This window comes from Dreissena polymorpha, chromosome 16, assembly GCF_020536995.1.
Source record: "Dreissena polymorpha isolate Duluth1 chromosome 16, UMN_Dpol_1.0, whole genome shotgun sequence".
In the NCBI taxonomy this organism is placed as follows: Eukaryota; Metazoa; Mollusca; class Bivalvia; order Myida; family Dreissenidae; genus Dreissena; species Dreissena polymorpha.
In genome coordinates this window covers 17357268-17378013 of record NC_068370.1, presented here as the reverse complement: position 1 = coordinate 17378013, position 20746 = coordinate 17357268, and the positions used below count along the sequence as shown (strand labels likewise).

The following is a 20746-nucleotide window of genomic DNA, read 5'->3' as shown; positions in this document are numbered from 1 at the left end:
TTGCGTTTGTATGTATTCATTGCTGATTACGGCTTGTGCCAAAATTAATCCGCCAGCCTCTGACCATTTTAGAATTTTAGGTTTTTAGCTATAAACATCGATATTACACGTTATATTGGTATAGATTGTCTCAAAGATGTTAATTAACTAATGAAGCTAACTATTTATTCACTTCTTAGTGTAACAATGTTTAGTTTTTTTTCGTACACCGTCAAATGTTTTTGTGCAAATCTTAACATGTTTGTTGTGATGAATCACAGCAATAGAAACTGACTGTAGGTAAAGATACAAATATAATATATAACATAACATTTTAGCCGTGAAAAGGTTTACGCTTATGTTCAAAATAAAATAAGAATATGAAAACACCCCGCAAAATATGCGTGCTGAACCTTTGTTTCCGCAATGTTGGAATTGCGTAAGGGTTTTCGAACGTCGTCAGGATTGTCAGGGCACATACCATATACCTGTGAATTCATTTCAACTACACATACTTAAAAAGGTAGTTAAAACAAAACAAAAGGGTAGTGGTTATTTTTATTTTAATAACTTAATTACTAACAATTTACTTTGGCAGGTTTAACAGAAAATGTCAAATAATATTCAGAAATTATCACAAAAGCCAATACTTATTTTCAAAAGTGTTTCCACGTGTCATGTATAAGTCTGACTCGGAACAGATTAATTGAATACACTTTACACTGACGTTCCTAACCAACAAAGAGGATTAATAATTGTGGGTTATGCATTACATTTGTGTTTGCATTCTTCAAGTGAATGGAAATTGTTTTCGTTGGCCTCGCATCCACCGTAGACGAACTCCTGGCACATCAGGGTGACAACATTGTAGTAGTACCGAATGAAGTAGCCATCGCACATACCTGTCAGCTTGGGTTGAAGGCAAGCTATTGTAAAGTAAAGTAAAGTATTCCATCAATCATTGGAATACTTTACGATTATAATATGTGCAACAAGATATTGGGGCACCGTATTGGATATGTCAATGTAAAGAATTGAGGGCTTAACTAGATTTGCATATCCTATTTATCCCAAGATTAATAAGAAAACATGTTTGTTGTCGTTCATATTTAAGCAGCTATTTATCGTCCAAAATGCAATATTGCATATCTTGGTTGTGTATGTGGAATATTTTCAAACACTTTTTGTAAGTTATTGGTATAATAACAGTTAAACAGTCGCAATAACATTATTTATTGTTATTATTGCAAAAAGTTAATAAACATGCATTCAAAACATTGGGTGTAAAATAAAACATAAGCAATAAATAACATAAAAGAATATTACTTAATTTAGAGTGATTTTTATATTTGCACCCTATATAAGGCTCAAAACAAGTTGAACCAGGGAGAGCCTTTATGAAATGTTATTTCACGTGAATTATTTACACTACCTAGTTGACTATAGTGGTAGGTATATTACCTTCATTTAAGAAATAATTGTAGAAATATGTTTTATGGTATAGTTAAATAACCTTTAAGTCTGGAAAAACATATTTTGTAATTATTATAGATAAATAGTGTGGCTCATAATCGTTATACCCAGAGGTGTTGCTTTTATCTATTTGCTACATGTGATATTAGTCACAGCTACTGCTGCAATGATCACACAGACAAACAAATTCATCATCAGTGCTGGCCTGAAAAAGAACAATACCAATAGTATTTTTCCTCCAAAAGATAGCTCATAACTTTTCAATTAAAATATAAAATACATGTGCGTAGTTTCACTTTAAAACAAAAATCCTATCAACAAAACAATTAAATGAAATATATAAAGTTTACTTTGAATACAAGCAAAGACCACAACTTTGCTAAAAATAAAAAAATAAAATAATACAAGGGTGATGTTGCTCCGAAGATCATGATTTGTGTTTTTACTGCTTCATCACATAAAAATGCACTACATGCTTCAGTCAACTATTTCCCATGTAGACAGTTAAAACAATTTAAGCGTTTTAGAGAACTTAACATCAATAAATACGCTTTTTTGGACGTTGGTGACAGCTTAAATTGTTTTTTAGACATACAATTTGATAATTTTTGGTATTTTGCTGGATCCTCTTTTGCTGACATGCAAATAAAACAAAAAAATACAGTGTCACCAGTGTTGTTAATTTGTAAAAAAAACAACTGAGGAAAATATAGTTTATCTCTGTAAATATTTATAACTATGATAAACACTTGATTGCATATCATGAAACTAAAATAAAAATCATATACGTTTTGTGGTTAATTAAAGATATATATATAAGTTCTGAATTTTACAATCAAACATTCATATACAACATTGTTTTATTTGTTACTTTCTAGCAAATAGATTTTACCAGAAAGTACTCAACTGGTTTATGGGTTATTAGAATATAAGTAGAAAAACAAACTAGGTCACTAGGGTCGTTTTAGCACCACTACAGGAAAAATATACGTATGTCCTAATATTAAGAATATTCTTTTTTATTGATTGCAATATATTGACTTAAATATATTATTTCCATTGTTAATGTTTTTTTTGTACTGCATATGTTCACTAAAGCACATGACTAAAGAGGATTGTATTTAATACATGTTTAAAAATCATACATCCAAAGCTGTGTTATCACTTAATATACCGATATTGCAGACGCATAAATGAAATATGCAGCATTTAGTTTAAGGTCATTTTATAGTTCGTATATTAACGAGACTTTAATGATATATTTTTTAACAGAAAAAAATATACACATTATTAAATTAATCTAATATTAATTAAGCATATAAAATATATTCTTACTTATGTTCACGTTGATTATAATTTACGCTGATATAAAGACTGTACGTTCTGTGGGTCGTTTTCATCACGTCTTTATCTTTTTTTCAGATAACAGATCGTGATTGTAACTGTCCAAAAATGGAACACATGTGGGAATATATAACGTCATTGTAGTTATCGGTGTGTATACTAGTTTCTTTATTTGTAAATATCACTTATATTACAAATTTTATAAGTAAAAAAACATGTGTATGGATCTATATTATGGATGAATGTCTCTATCTTGGTTAAGGCATTGTATGTGTTATTCTTCAATGACATGACAGAAATTAATGCAAGCACGATTTTGTTGATCTAAGTTCTGATGGAGAGTGTTGATATTTTAATCTCCTGAGTGTTTAAACTTGATTTATTAAGCCATTTCACCACCATTTCACTAGAACATGTGAACTAAAATTGGGATCACATAGAATGTTGGTACTAAATATTCATAAATATATATTGAACATGAGCATGAACTCAGTTATGTTTTCTTTCATTATCGATAAAGCCGGACAAAGTCACTGTGTTTCATTTTGTTGTTGTGTTCCACTTTTTGAAAATCAAGGCGGTTTACTTTATCAACTGAAACGACAAAAGGTACATTTAAGCAGCTGAAATATGAATACAAATATCAATCATTCACAGGTACATGTTAGAAGCAAGAACAAAAATACATTATGTCATGCACGACATGAACGAATATGCCCACATTAGATAATTGATCTTTACGTCCATTAAGCCAATAACAAGTTTCGATAATGGCTGCGTTTTTATGTAGATTTTATATATCGCTCGCTCTTACAATATCATTCAAGTCATATTGAAACAATAAACTACTGTAGGTTGAACAATTTCATTTTAATACTCCAAATATGGCTTGGCATAGTTTTGACTAATTTAAAATGAAATTTTTTCCACCTCGGCCAAATGTTTGCATTCTTTTCTCGAGTTACAATTTCTAAAACATCACGATAAATAGTTCGAATAATGTTGTGTTGTTAATATTGATCTCTTTCACATGCGTCTTAACGGAAACTCCAATAAATCAGAGTACAAACAATTAACTGTTATACATGGTCAAGGACGTAATTTGCCTTTTTCTGTTTCATAAAATTACGGACATAGCATTTTTGCGGGCTAAACGGTTTTAAGATGAGAATGCCGAATACATTATGGTAATAGTTGTTTTCATTTCTAATGTAAAAGCGTTTTCTTCTGTATCCGAGACATGTACAGCGATTAAAGAATGTACATAAAACATAGAATAAGCAACATGTCATTTTAAAGAGGCACTTCTGACTATTACAGTTTTGGACAACATAATCAGCGGCTTAAGCATGGAAAGCAGTTAAAAGATCAGTTGCTAATTTGTTCTTTATGAACTTTCTGCAAGAGAACATATCCCACTTACATGACCTCGATTGTGAAAGCTTTACATTGTGTTAATAAATATTTTTGTTCAAGTGTTCCATTCCACGCCATAGAAATTGAGTAAATTGTCTGTAATTGTGCGATGCGCTACCAAAGGTCTCCGTAAAAAATGGCCAAAATACTGACCTTGAAGTAGGCGCTGGATTGGTCGACAGTCTAATAATAGAGGTATGAAAGGAATTCATTGATGGTCAGCAAAGTACACAAACTTTGGTATACGGACTAAATAGTTTGGCAGTTTGGCGTGTCTGATTTAATCACAACATTTCCAGTTTTTTTACGGCGTAGTCTTACAGGTATGTGGCTAATCACTGCACCAAGTGTTTTCTCAACATGATCGAATGCTTTCTCCCCACCTTAAGCCGAAATTATGGTACTGCCCTTGTTAATTATCTTAGTCTATTGATAGTATTTGAACCAGGAGACCGAACGCATGTAATAAAACACATACAAATTTGGCATAGCTTAAAACACTGTTTAATAATTCAAACTGACAACATTGACATAAACTATATATTTGTTAAGAGAAATAGCGTTATCGATACCATAGCACGGGGGTAATGATTTCCTTGATGCACCTTTGGGAACTGTTTGAATTTTACAAATATGGCTTATGTCAAAACAAAGTATAAACATGCGCATCGATAGGTCAATTGCGAAATATGCGGCCGTATTTCTACGCAATTTGTACTTCATGACATAGTAGGAAAACCTGAGAAATACCATAAGATAACAATGTAAATGTTTGTTGCCATCGCAGATACATTCAAAGTAGTAAAAAAGCGATTGAATATGTTCAAATATCAGACCTTAAACCTTAAATTCACGAGCTAAGGAAACAATAAACCCTTTTCACCAAACCGTTTGAAGAAGTTAGTCAAATACTTGTTAAATAATTATATACATACACATAAATAAGTCGGTGAAAAGTCGATAAGGGTTTGATGTCATAGACAACATATTTGCTTATACCAGGACACACTTAACATCGATGCATTAACAAATCGTCATTATATACATTTATGTTTGCTAATAAAAAGTTTTATAACAAGAAAGGTCTTTGAAATATGTCAACTGTTTCATGAAAGGAAATCGGCTTATAATTATGTTGCGTTATCAATCGCATACTAATATGCTGAGAATATTTAATTTTTTAAACCCAGACCTTTTTTGTAGCAATGCATATACAACACAAAGATATCCAAAAAAACAGAGTTAATGTAAATTGTGCTCAATGAATGACATTGAACACTAGTGCCTTTTTCTTGTCCGTTATATGACAATTTGAGGGAAAAAACGTATACACCTTACATTAACAAAAGAATACCATGTTTGTTTAACATTTATTATTGAATACATGTATGAAGACGTCGAAATAGATTTGTAAAACATGCATACACGTAATTGCATGTTTGTAATATCTCTTTATTGGTCATTGGATTCATGAGTATTTATCTTTGTTGTGTTGAGTGTATGTATTAGAAAATAAGATTTTCTTAAGTCAAATAAATAGTTGTTATGATAACATTTTAAGACACGGGTTGGAAAAGTATTGCCGCATATATAAACTCAAATGTCATAATTTTCGTCAACACACATATAAAATATCTAATAAATTCTCAAGAAAAACGACATGCCAAATAACAGAATCAGCATAAATTAACGCCTTGCTTTTGTTTGTTTCAATCACGATCATATACATATATGAGTACTTCATAATAAAAAGTACGCTTAAATGTAAAAATAATATATATAAGGGACAACATGTAACTGTTGTGGTTATTGTCATGGCGGAACTTTATTTTATAGGTAAAAATACACCTTTATTTTTAAGGTCGAGCATCACATATTACAGAAGACGGAAGAGTTACACAGTTAAAATATCATGTATTTGACATCACAAACTCATTGATATACATTCGATCGACATTAAACTCTTTAAGAAGGCATTAAAAAATAAGGATCTTAAAATTAAAACAAAGGAAATTATTTCCCTGCGATAAATACAAGTAATAACTTTACCTAAAGAAAGTATTGAGGATGAAATATATTTATTGCGCGAGACCAATTTTCTACAATTTCTAACCCGCAGTTATAAACACTTCGTCGTAATCCGCCCAATCAGATATGCTTTAAATGTGGGTACGAAAACTGCAGATGGTAGAAATTGCTTTGTATTTAATAGAAAACACGGTGTAGATGCATATCGGTGGCCTGTCTGTCAAAATGCTGCCTCTCTGTTCATTCTTCGCTGCCTCTCTGTCATAAACAAGAAAAATGGATGATCGTTATTCACAAAACAGGTAAGACAATCTAAAATTAAAACCTGTAAACACATTTGTGCATAAAAAGAGGTGGTCCATGAGTTGAAGCATATATCCAGCTACAGGTTCACAGTATTCCGCAGGTCCAAACACTTATCAAAAACTCTATCGAAGATGGAATGAGGACGAGGGTGGTGGAACAATCGTGCATACATGCCACTTTGATGATTTTTTAACACAGCTTTTCCGTAATATGTCAAATATCTGATGTCATTGATATCATCTTTATGATCAAATCTTTACGTTTAATGTAAACTTTATAGTAATTTTCATCAATTTTACTTTTAAAAATGCCTACTTTCGCTTTCGTTGGGGCGCGGAATGCCTCTCGATCGGCTCACTTTTCTGGCACGGGTTTAAACCCCCAATGCTTTGCATTGACCGTTCCAAGGCGGTGACCCCAGCTTTATTCATATTTTGTGTTTATGTTGGTTTGTATTGTGCTGTATTGTGCTGTTTTGTACTGTTTTGGCAATCGGTCACTTGCCTTAAATAAAGGACCAACTAATTGTTTTTAATGAAAATTCAATACTGCTCCAGCAGCTGGAGTTTCACTTCTTTATAATGAATTATGCACTGTATTGTATTGAATAATTCAGTTAAATTGTTATATATAGTATTGCTATATGTTACAATTCTAAATATTGTAATTAAAATAGAGGTTGTGATATATTGAATGAAAGAACTATGTTTATTATTCGTTTGTCACGTATAATCCACTAAATTCTTAATTAATAAGTTACTCCAATATCTTTCCGAAATATTTATGCAAATATAAAAATAACGTTTACCATTTCAGTACTTTAAGGCACTATAAAGGTGACAAATCCAATTTTATGCATATAAACTGGTCTAATTTTTACCGGATCTCAGTTACTCTTGCATAAAAAATGCTTATAACACAGCTTAGGTGCAATGTTGTCAAGAATTATGGAAGAGATACCCGTTTCATAATTGGAAGAAATGTTTACAACTTTGCAACCAACGTGATGTGTAGCCTAAAAGCGCTGACGTATGCTAAAAGTAGCCGAAATAAAATGCAATTTTAATTCTATTTTAAACAACTTTTTATCAGCAGAAAGTAATTTATTCGATCACTACAAACGTTAAAACCATTTTAAAGAGACCTACTTTGTGAGTGACAACGGAAAACGTTGAAAATCAACGATATATTTTTGGTGACCTGAGCACTTTTACTTTCACTTTCCCCAGTAAACAGCGATATAAATAAACTGATTGTTTGTAAACACACTTGACTTGGAGGACACTGTACTTTGAGCTCAAACCAAGTTGTATTGCTCATTATTTTATGGTAATGTCCAATAGCATTTATATATTGTTTTTGATAATTTTTTTAAATAAAATATGAAGAAAAATATTTAAAAATCGGTAAATAATTACGGATCGTCACCTTTATAGAGCCTTTAAGAATTCTAATTAAGTAGATATGGGGACAATAAGTTACTTATGAAATAATGACGAGCACATTCTGCTTTGTGTGCAATAAATTTGTATTTAATTTATTTCAGTTTATTTTTAGAATTATATATTTTAACATAACACTGTAATTAAAATGGAATAAAATCACAATAAATATTTAGCAATATAAATCTATTAGTAAACATTACAGCAAACACATTAAAATTCTCACATTGCATACAACAGGAAAATTGCTTCAGGATGCAGGAAGCGTACAAACAAGGTGACACATACAAATATGCAATACTTTAATGATAGTTAAATGAGCCGCGTTCTTAATGCATGTGCGTAAAATGTCATCCCAGATTAGCCTTTGCAGTCCGCACAGGCTAGTCAGGGACGACACTTTCCGCCTATACTTGATTTTTGGCAAGGAGGGACTTCCTTGAAACTAAAAATACCATGAAAGCGGAAAGTGTCGTACCTGATTAGCCTGTGCGGACTGCACAGGCTAATCTGGGACGACATTTTACGCACATCCATTAAGCCCAATTTTCTCAGAACAAGACACAAATTATCTTCATAATACAAATACTCAGTGTAGTTAAACCCATAATACTAAATTAAGGAAACCATAATGTTGTTCACAGGTTCATAACATTCTATACACGAGATATATTGTTCAAGACCTTATCTTAATTCATGATGAATCAGCAAAAATAAAGTGAAGTGCACATGACTTCATGTATACCCTAAACAATAATCTATAGTAATGAACGACTCAGGCTTAACCGCGAGCGGGATACGCAACCCTACTGCCATTGTTCTGTTTCTTTCTTTTTTCTTTTTAAATGGCAGGGGGACGTGTGATGACCCATGGCTCAAGACCGGTGCCTAGTTGCCTTCATCACCTCATGAAACCTCTAATATTAAAGAAATCTGCATATAATCAGCTATAACTTTATCGTAAACATTAAGCTATTCTTTTATAACACCATGTACACAAAACTGAGAAAAATAGTAAAACATGTATACTCGTTAATGTCCGGAACGTATGTCCCTTTCTATCTTAAGTCATCCGTCTGCTCCAATAAAACTCACTGAAACACATAAAACATAATATTAACCTTTAAACAAACAAAGAATAAAAATGTCAGAAGACAGCGCGCTCGACTTTTCGAGTGCTTGACAGTATAACGTAAGCCATCATGGGGAAATTGTTCATATTCAATAAGGTCAAGGTAATATATTGAAACATTTGTATTCTAACTGGAAGAGGACCATAATTGAAACATATTGGTCGCTTATGTTTTAAAGACGTGGTACATTATACATGTAGGCGAATCTGAGTTCAGGTATATTTTCCACAATCTATTGAACATTTGTAAAGACATAAACATAACGAATAAGATTATTGGACTGTCTTTTAAAAATAAAATAATAAAAATAATTATTTGTGTTTTTCTTAACATGTTTAAAAAAAAAATTTCTTTGTGTGTGTGTCGGGGTGGGGTGGAGAGGGGGAATAATGCGCGAGTGTTGTCATTTATTAGATATTATTTCAAAAATAAGAAACAAAGGAAAACATTTTTTTTCGGGGGGGGAGGATTCTGGGGTGGGGCATGGGAGATGGTTTGGGTGGAGTCCATTGTGGTATTTATTTATTTGACCTTGAGACTCAATGTCATTCAAAGGTCAAGGTCAAATTCAACTTGACAGGTACAGTACCCTCACGATAGTAAGAAAGTATTTGAAGTTTGAAAGCAATAGCCTTGATACTTTAGAAGTAAAGTGCATCTAAACACAAAATTTAACAAAATATTCAAAGTTACTATGTCAAAAAAGGGCCATTATTCCATCAAAATGCCAACCAGAGTTATGCAATTTGTCCTGTACAGTCCCCTTATGATAGTTAGAGAGCAATCGAAGTCTGAAAGCAATAGCTATGATAATTTAGGAGTAAAAAGGACCAAAACAAAAAACTTAACCAAATTTTCAATTTTTAAGTATAAAAGGGGCCATAATTCTGTCAAAATGCCATTCAGAGTTACATAACTTTGCTTGCTCAGTCCCCTAATGATAGTTAGTAAGTGTTGCAAGTATGAAAGCAATAGCTTTGATACTATAGAAATAAAGTGGACATAAACACAAACCTAAACAAAATTTTCAATTTTCTAAGTATAAAAAGGGGCATAACTCTAAAAATAATGCTGACGAAGTTATGCACCTTGACATACACAATTGACTTGTTGCCATAAAGAAGTATTCCAAGTTTGAGTTATTTATCTTTGATAGTGTTAAAGTTATTTGTCTTTATAGAACACTTTAACCAACGGCGACGGCGGCGTATATTTACGCAACTTTAGGTTTACACACAGAATTTACGCCGAACGTAAATTAATGCGTACGCCGTTTCACTTAAATGTGCGCAAAATTTACGCTGCGTGTAAGTGTTGTTTAGCCTGTCAGGCGAACAAGGACGCGTAAGAAAGTAATCGTCTGCAACAGTATCTACTGTAAAGCGAGATTATACGATTTTTTACATGTGTTAAATTGTAATATATTGATAAAATATGTTACAATAACACAAAATAGGCAAACAAATTTATACATTGAAGACGAATTTCATAACATGCAGCAACGACAAATTAGCGCCCCGTGCCGATTATGACGAATGTATTTCGTACATATTTTCCTACAATAACCTAAGCATTCGTCTTTTTAGTTAGTGTTCGTGTGTCGTATGGATAGATATCGTTGCAGGAACTTAAAATAAACCGTTAAACTAAATTTAGATTCACATCGTACATGCATGATTTACATGCTGGCGAATTCAACTGCACAGCCTTTTCGAGTTCAGAATTAAATATCTGGTTTATTTAGCATTTTTCGACACATGTTCTTCTTAACTTTTATTTTAATTTATATAAAAATATATGTTTAATAAGTTTTTTTACACATTTTATATAAATTAATAAATATTTGACAAGATCGTATATACTCGCTGTAACAATCGTTACAATGGACGTGAAAACGAAGAAAAAGAAGACGACTTGGTCAAAAAACGAGTTTGAAATGCTCGTTTCCGGGTATGAAAACAAGTTTGACGTGCTCGAGGGTGATCTGTCCGTTTCCCTCACTGGTTCGGACAAACGAAAAGCCTGGGAAAGCGTTATGGAATGGACGCGTAAGTGGTTGAACATGCAAAGCCCCATATTAATCATATCAACACAAAAATTCAAGAAAAAAGAAAATTCAGACAATAATTTAGATAGAAACTTTTTAGTAACTGGTGATCGATCATTTTTTCTGAAGCCCCTTTTTGTAGTGTCATTGCTAAATTTAAGTTACAGTGTTTAATCTGAAAACATGTATTTATTCTTTATCGTTTGTATTTTTTTCATTTTTGGAGCTTATAGCTGGTGCTGGTGGTAAAAGTATAACATGTGATGAATTTTTGCTAGACTGGAATTGCATTTTTTAGTGAACATATATTTGCAACTCATAAATCTGCGTATCAATACAATTCTGTATACTTCAGTTTTGAAACATCATCATGAAAACAAGCAATCACGTTTGATCATATACGGAATATAAAAATACTTGCGTAAAATAAATTAAATGTATAGATTTATGGTATCATAAAATGCTAGATTTTTATTGATCAGTATCACTAGTAAAGAGTTTACAATATTCATGTACATGCAAAGACAGTTAAATTTGCAAAATATGCAGGTCCCGGATGCACGCTGTTTTTTTATTTGAATGTTGAAATTTATTAATATTTTCATTCAATGTAATCGTTTACTTTCATTCAATGTAAAATAAAATTAAAAATAAATTTGAATATTGTAATGTTTTGCGATTTTTTAGGGCTTGTTTTATAACTGATTCAATGCACCTTTGACACTAAATTTCGATCGCTGATAAAAAATAACACTATCGCATCCACACCACTTATAATTATAATCAAAATGTTTGATACTTTTTGAAATATCATTTATAAAAGTCTTACTTTTAGGAAGAAAACGGGTATTTATAGTTTTGTTTTGTGAAATTGTCAGTATTTAGTCTACCGACGACCTTTACTCTGATAATATGTAAATGGCCGCGAACGAGAGGTGTGACGGCCAATCTATTTTTAGTAACGGAAAACCCCCTCTTGTGACGTCACGCCAAAACCTCCTCTATAATACCCTCCGGCGACAGACGATGCCTTTCAACGATTTCCTTTTCGCTTATACCTCAGTTACAAACAAGACACCGATCACCGTCCGATCAGCGATTTCCGCTCATCCAGCTGGCGACCGGCCGATGATCGCACGGAAACCGGGCAAAGGTTAATATTATAATGTAAGTCTCACTTAAAATTTTACCCGACGTCGGGCCCGGGAAGGAATCGAGTTGAAATCGAAACAAGATCGAACGATCAATGCACGGGTATTGCCCGGAGATCGCCCGACATCGGATTCATTGAACGTGTATCGGCAACAGTAAAGGTATTTCTCAGAGGCATATTCATCGGCCGGCGACCGTCTGATTTCCGGAGGGCCTCCGCACGATGCCCGAGGGACGCCGGACGGTGCTAGTTATGATACACGTACAATGAATCCGATATCGGGCGCACGCAGGGCGATAACCGTTCGTTGACCGTCCGATCTTTTTTCGATCTCAACTCGATTCCTTCCCGGGCCCGATGTCGGGTAAAACAAACTGTCATCCAAGACAGATCGGCGTTAAGCTAATTTTTCTGATTTACGCGAAGTACATATCTGGCGTAAATTTACGACAGAATTTACGCACTGCGTAAATTTACGCTGTTTAGTGAAACGCATTTTTGAGAACAAGATTTGCGTACGCAAATATTTACGGAAATTATTTGCGTACGCAGCTTAGTGAAACGCACTCCAAACCTACAAATCTATGCACGTGGAAATCTTGATTTCCGCACCATTGAAAAGGTATCTCCTTTAACAACCAGTATAGCCAGTTTTTTCAATCACACAACGATAAGAAAAAAACATTTAAATTGATGTCTTAAATATAAATCTGGACGAGTGCTTAGTGTATTTACAAGTCGTTTTTTCATTAGAAAAATGTGAATATAGTCTTTAAACAAACGTGTTTAAGTAAAAAATAGATTGTGACAACTGTTAATTGTCTTGTAAGTCTTAGGTGCTTCTGATGATACGAAACACATATTGGGATTGAAGCATAAAATGGTTAAAAACAGTTGTAGTTTATGTAAACGATACGTTCCTGCTCTCTATTACGTCTCTACATATGAAAGGTTTTTCATATTGTTTATATATGCTCACTCATTATGGAATTATGGAAACCAGAATGAATACACTTATTTAATCAAACGTTGAGGACCGTCGATTCGATTTCTTTAATTATAACTGATCGCCACTATCATACCGGGAATCAAAATCTTTCAGACAATCTCTTGCTGTTTCTATGAAATGCTCAATCATTATAGCGTCAACTGAAAATAGCAAACATAAATGATGCCAAAACTTGTGGATATTAGTTTAAAAACGACAAACGCATTTATAGTGTTTACGAAAAAAGCAGTGTTGCGTCAATCAAAAGAGAAAATCTACAGTATAGAAACGGTCCCCACAGAGTCAGCAAAACCCCAGGAAGTGTATGCTTGACAGATCGCTTAAGATGCCATACGCAGTTGACACAAGAATACGAATGGGTCGTTCATCGGTGTATCCCAGATCACAATTAAGGCAACCAGACCCGTTATTTATCTTTTGAAAATGTCGTGGAAAAGGTATTTATCGCCATCAATGACGCACTGAAATGAATCTCATGAACTCGTCTAAAGAAACCTATCTAAGTTAAAATAAACTAGCGTTAACTATTGAAGTATTTCGTTTCGACTAGAGAGTTGTGCGAAGTTAGTACAATATGATTAGTCCAATATATATATTAGTGAGCCTTAAATTTGGACTTTGATAATGATAACAAATATTGAATGCCGATGTGTAGGTATACAACACTCTCATTTGCATAGTAGTCACATTGCAAATAATATTTATGAAAACAGTGGATGACTTGACGTTCATAAATGGGAAATCATTTTAATGAATTATTATATTTAATATATTTTTGTATATTTCATTTTATATGTGCAAAATCACTGAAAATTTGAAATCATGAGTTTAAGATACTATTGGAAATGTATTTAGTTATCTATACATGTGTGTGACTTTTGTGCAACAACATACCGATGTAGCAAAATCTGCCTTTGTCAGAATACTTTGTTTGGAATTAGTGTAATTATTGAAATGTGTATGCACAATCTGTAGAACAACTTACGCTGTCTTCAGTCTATGAGCACCATGGAATCGCCAAGTAATATATTATTTCCATTTAGCACGCAAGGATGAGAAAGTGTGGTGTGTATGTTTTTATCCTCTTACGTATACGAGTCCCCAAGAAGTTTGTAAATACATAACAAAAGACCATGTAAGTACGCCAAATAAAGGAGTTTAAAATGCTTATAGCATATTTAATAAATAACTCTAAAATTATTCGAATAACCATCATCTTGCAATTTGGAAATAATGTGGAAGGAAATGATCATGCTTAACTATTAGTAAATGGGTATCAAATGAGTTTATAAATATAAAAGTTTCGGATGGCCAAGCGCTTAAGGCAATATTCCAAAGAACAAAGTATCCAACTCAAATGGAGTTACACTTTTTTCATTCTCAAATAACATTATTGCTTTTAAAACGATGTTCTTCAGTTCGATTGTTTTAACATTGCAATGACATAATATTTTACTCTCTATAAAAATATGCAGCCATTTAAATAGGTAACTTTAAATTTAATTGTCAATAATTTGGATATAAAATAATTTTGCTTCATTGCTAATAATCTATTTATGTTTTTGTTTTGAAAATGCACGTTTAACAAATTTAAGACCATTTATTAGACTTCATATTTCCAAACAAGGGTGGGATCAGTATTCCCTCATTCATATGTCAACTTTTGTCAACACATATATACATTTATCACATGAAAGCTAAAGACAAATACATGTTTAATAATACAATCCGCATTCATTAATCTCTTCTTGTTGTGTTTCTAATGTTCAATAACATACCGGTGCACGTGTATCTTAATCGTCTGTTTAAATGAAAAATTATATAATGTTTGATGGAACACGAGAACTCATTTAAGGTCAGACATACCATATTATTGAAGACGATCAAGTTTATCAAGTTAACATCCATTTCTTATTTTTTCTTAAAATCAATGTGTTAATGGAAAATAATCAAATGTCTAGATTTTTCATTTAAAATAATGGTTGTTAAGATTTAAAGCGAGATTATACGATTTTTTATATGTGTTAAATTGTAAAATATTGATAAAATATGTTACTATAACACAAAATAGGCAAGAAAAAATATACATTGAAGACGAATTTCATAAAATGCAGCAAAGACAAATTAGCGCCCGGAGCCGATTGTGACGAAGATATTTCGTACATATTTTCCTACAATAACTGAAGCATTCGTCTTTTTATTAGGATCAGAGTTAGTGCTCGTGTGTCGTATGAATATATATCGTTGCAGGAATTTAAAATGAACCGTTAAACTAAATTAAGATTCACACCGTACATGCATGATATACATGCTGGCGAATTCGACTGTACAGACATTTCGATTTCAGAATTAAATACCTGGCTTATTTCGCATTTTTCGACACATGTTCGTCTTAACTTTTATTTTAATTTATATTGAAATATATATATAGTTTTTTTTAGACATTTTATATAAATTAATAAATATTTGACAAAATCGTATAATCTCGCTTTAATATGTAGTTTCTCTAAGTATTACCAAGAAAAGTATCCATCAATGTGGGGAATTTACATAACTAATAGTAAATATGATGGTATGGTCCAAATTTAGATGTATCAAAACAACTAAGTTCACTGATTATTAATGAGCTAAGTAATTTAGGTATACAATAACGAGATATTATACGTTCGTCTCTTTTACTTATTCAAACCAACATTTTCTTTTACTTTTTAACCTTACCACAGGAAGTCAAGTTTAGCTTGTAGTTAAAAGAGACTAATCAGATCTCATAAATCTAACGTGATTATATGATTGGGTCTCATGAAAATAATCAAATGAGGTATCGTGAGGTTTCAGTTGGAACGATAGTAATTGGCACACATACTTAGTGCCTAATAATTAGGTTTACAGTTTTCTGATGCCAAAGCCTCACCTGCATTTAACATTCTTTCATTATGCAGGTGCATTTCTTTCAAAGCTTCCTCCAACTATAAAGTTACCGAACTCAATTGAGCTTCTCTATATCTATCTTCCTATTCAATAGTTTATTTTAAATTACTTAAGTTAATTTCTTCATTTTGACACATTTTGTTTGGCTTTTATTATGTATGATATGTGAACCGGATAAGTTCCGTTACTCAAACTCACACCGTAGTTTAGAATACAATCAAAGTAAATGTGTCCTGGTTTCGAATAGTTAAATATCACGCTTGGTAAAGATGTCGGAAATCTATAAATATTAAATGACATTTAAGCTGTTTTCAATTCACGAGATTTGAAGCTTACCATAACAGTATTCGAACCATGATCAGCGATATCGACATGAGACGAAAATATTGCTACTGACATAAACTCTACCAGTGACTATGCAATAAGGCGTTCATGGGGGTATAAAAGGAATTATATGATGGTCTTCTTGGTCAGCTCTACTGACATAGGCATACTTAATCGACGGTGCGCCGTCTCCGCTTTCCTGATGTATATGTCATGAATTTGTAGATACAAAACAATTAAAATTAAAATAACACCTGATATAATAATTTGATTCAGATTCATTAATTGCAAGGTGTTAAAGATAGATCTTACATTAACTGCTTACAAATAATTTGCCCATTAAGTGAAAGGAATAAATTAAAAGATCAAGGATGTTGACAGAAAAGCGCATATAATTGTTTAAAGTATCTATAAAAGTGAGTTAATTTCGTGTATTATAATTATTTTCATGGATTAATGAATGTTAATGAACTTTCACATACATATTGTCATCTGTTGGAAATATATTTATTTGAACAAAACAGTTATCAAAATAATGTAAATAAAATAACTATATTTTATGATCATGGTCGTGATCGATAGTGATAATCGGAAAGTGGGGAAATGAGAAACGTGAAATGTATTCTGGCTTTCATCATCACAAGCGAAAAATACACTAACGGAAATTTTGACGCGCCAGATTAACAGACAATAAAATATTATTTAATTTTATGATGATTTAATTTCTTTAACTTCAATAATCACTTCAATGTATATAATTCGAAACTTTTCGTTGCAAAATATGGCTATTATATTTAAGAAAACGCATCGTAATATATGTAGTATTGTGCGAATAAGAACTGATTGAACGTGTCTTAATTGATGGCGATAAAACACGCTTGAACGTGTGATATCGGTATTTTATGGGCATCGATAGTCTTAACGTAGACGTAGTAAAGACACATGTGGAATATATTCTGCTTTAATGCAAAACATTCATAAAATGACATGATTACATTTAAAAATATATAATTTATTCCTGCTTTACAATTTAAATCCCTAATTTTGATAAGAGTCCATAGATTCCATGATTTTATACCCTATAAGCTATCACGTTTGATGTGCGCACGTAATATGACGTCCATGTAACTTCTTGCTTGAGCGATATTCACGTGCTAAATGTGTGTGATTCACGCTAGAAATGTGTGTTTTTAATATATTTTTTAACATTTCTATATCAATGCCATCCATTCATAAATGAACACGATAAAACCTCATGTGGACATTTACAGAATAGTTTATTTCGACTTAAGCATATATATAGCTCATCGTCAAAAACATAAATATGCAATAACAGCATGCGTTTCAATTAAAAACAAAACAGACATCATTTCGAAGAAATATCAATTTAAAAAAGGAATGAAATACAGCATGTTTTAGTAAGAATGTCACATGGAGGAGGTTAAAACATAATGTAAAAATGTAGTTCAATAATTGCAACATGTACAACATTATTGTAAGCTTATTGTCTCTGTGAAAAATATATAATATTTACAGATAAAAACACATCATCAATACGTTCTCTTAAAAAAAATCACTACCCATCGGCGACGGTTTAACATTTCTGTGAATTGTGATTTATTTTTAATGTAAACTGTACAATATTGTTGCGGTTGATTAACAACTTTATCAACTTATTTGAATAAACGTTTAAAATGATAATATATGTTAAGTTATCTTCAATAAGTACTTGGAATATAAACTTGAACGTATTTTTTAAATAACAACATCAGCAACTTATTATCCGTTAATAGGCCCCTTTAAGGTTGAGCTCCCTGAAAACGCGTCGTCATTCAAATCTATTCGTTAAGTGTTGTTAAATATGATTTGATTTTCCCTTTTCAAAATCTTGTAACATCCGCCATAACACGGTAAAGATAATACACGAACTATAATTACGTATATTACAAAGCTCTTGAAAACGTAAATTATATGTCTACGCAACAAATATTGTGGAATATATATCAGTTCCTTATATTTTGGAGTTTCATTACGTCCAAAACAATTCATTACATTTAGCAAAGATTTTGAAAGCATAAAACTAAATAAATCAAACGAGGTAGTCAGAATTATAATGTAGCTGTCGTTATACAACGATCGTTACATTTTTCATGAAATATGATGCGTAAAACCATAATACTTATATATCGCTGTTTAAAATACTTAAATATGAAGCGTTAATATACTTTTACACCACATTAAATGACTTTTTTCGACGCTTTCGGTGTTTGTTGGTCGATTTGACAGTATACTCGATTGTCTATGCCACAATTTGAAAATAAAAGCCTTAGTGGTTTAAGTATTATGATTATGTTGTTAAACTTTTTAGGAAATGCACCACTTATTACATGAAATAAAGCAAATATAATCGATGGGGTCATTTATTTTCCAGGGCATGTTTACGTTTTGCGATCCGCAGAAAAACATGCTTAACATTAGAATTTAAATTACCGATAAGCGTTTTCAGTCAATCTATTTTTTCCCATTATATTGTTACATAAAAGTACTCGCACACATTTTAAGAACCTTTTCACGTTTTGAAAAAATAAAAAAAAATGTTTTAGAACTGCAACTTTTCGATGAAGTAATATATTTTGCATGGAAACAGTAATACTGAACATTTACCGTGATCTTAAATATGCATGAAATGCATCTTTTGACGATTTAAATGCCCCAACATTATAAAGCGTTACAAACGCGAAAAGATTGCATTATTTGGAAAGTTATGTTGTAATCGTTATGTGTTGTGACTTAAGGATGATTGCTTGTATAAAGTATAAAAACATAAAGTAATATGACAACACGAATGGCCGCGCGGTTTCTGTGATAGTCTTTTACTCCATGGTCAGTGGTTAGAGCCCAGGTGTGGGTTACTTTATGTCTTTCTTAAATTGTAAATTTGCTTTATACTGGAAGTCTTTTGAATGTATGTTAATATTTATCAATTTAAAGCATTTAACAATTAACTTCAAACATGCCAAAATCTATGAAAAGGCCCCTTCAAACATACATACATACGTTTTATTTGTATGCATTCCCGAACAATATTTGTTTCTCTATCGAATATATTGCTAGTTCCGTCTTCAATGTATCGTTCTTAATTTGAACGTGATTGTTCGATGTATACAATCATAATATTGAATTTAGTTAACAACGTTTTGCGATATGCCACCTTAGAGTGCATTAAATACGTCGCACTTATAAGTTATAATTATTATCCATGGACAAGTCTAATTAAACTGAAATATCACTCAAAAAAAGATAATATTTTATAGACAGCTTAACACACAAACAATGTTTTTGTATTGCTACCATAGCCATTGTACATGTGTATTTGTCATTTAATTAACCTTTATTCAGATATATGGTACATAAAACAGGAACGAGTACACTTGTGATCAAAGTCATTACCTGGATGGTACCAGCTTTAAGATGATTATTAAAATGTTCAAGGACAATATTAAGAATGCGTTGTTACTAAATCAAATAACCTATGCAGAGAGTCGGTCGTGCATATATGCACGAAACAATAAGTAATGATTTATTATTATATCTAAATTAATGTTTTCCAATGACTGCGCCAAGTCTTGTTTCACCTGTAAAGATTGAACCCGATGATTCCTAGCTCCTGAAAAGAAAAGATTTATTAAAGCAAGGTCAATTTAATTGAACTGACGACTTTAAGGATAGGTCAGTTTCTTGGAGATGTAAACTTAGTTAAGACAATGAGGAACGAACACGAACATTCTTGCTACATTTTAATGTTGAAGAAAGTTGTCGGAGTTTTTGTGCAATGAACGGATGAAGACAAGCATCACAAGAACAGTAACAATGTATTTTTTTACCGATTTGCGAAATGTAAAGGAATTTCGAGACAATGTAATTCATAATGATCAAAGCACTGAAATGTGAGAAATATATTAAAATGATTTAATAAATATAAAATGCTTTCAAGAATATTGAGACGAACTTGTATAAAACATTAACATTCTTCAATGTTTAGAGATGATTTCAAATAGTTCATATTTGTAGAAAGTTATTTTATATCGTCTGATCAATGATAATTTTACATTTTTCTCATGCCGTATAATAATCATAGTTGGACATTTACCGATAAATGTGCAC

At 32.0% G+C, this 20746-nt stretch overlaps 1 long non-coding RNA gene across 1 annotated transcript; it reads right to left on the bottom strand.

The window, feature by feature from the left end:
• Positions 1–525: 525 nt before the first annotated feature.
• On the bottom strand, positions 526–2859 carry LOC127862303 (uncharacterized). The gene is made up of 3 exons (XR_008040538.1): positions 2788–2859; positions 1560–1657; positions 526–905 (listed from the first exon to the last, which is right to left on the bottom strand). It is a non-coding gene; the product is annotated as an uncharacterized LOC127862303 (long non-coding RNA).
• Positions 2860–20746: the final 17887 nt, after the last annotated feature.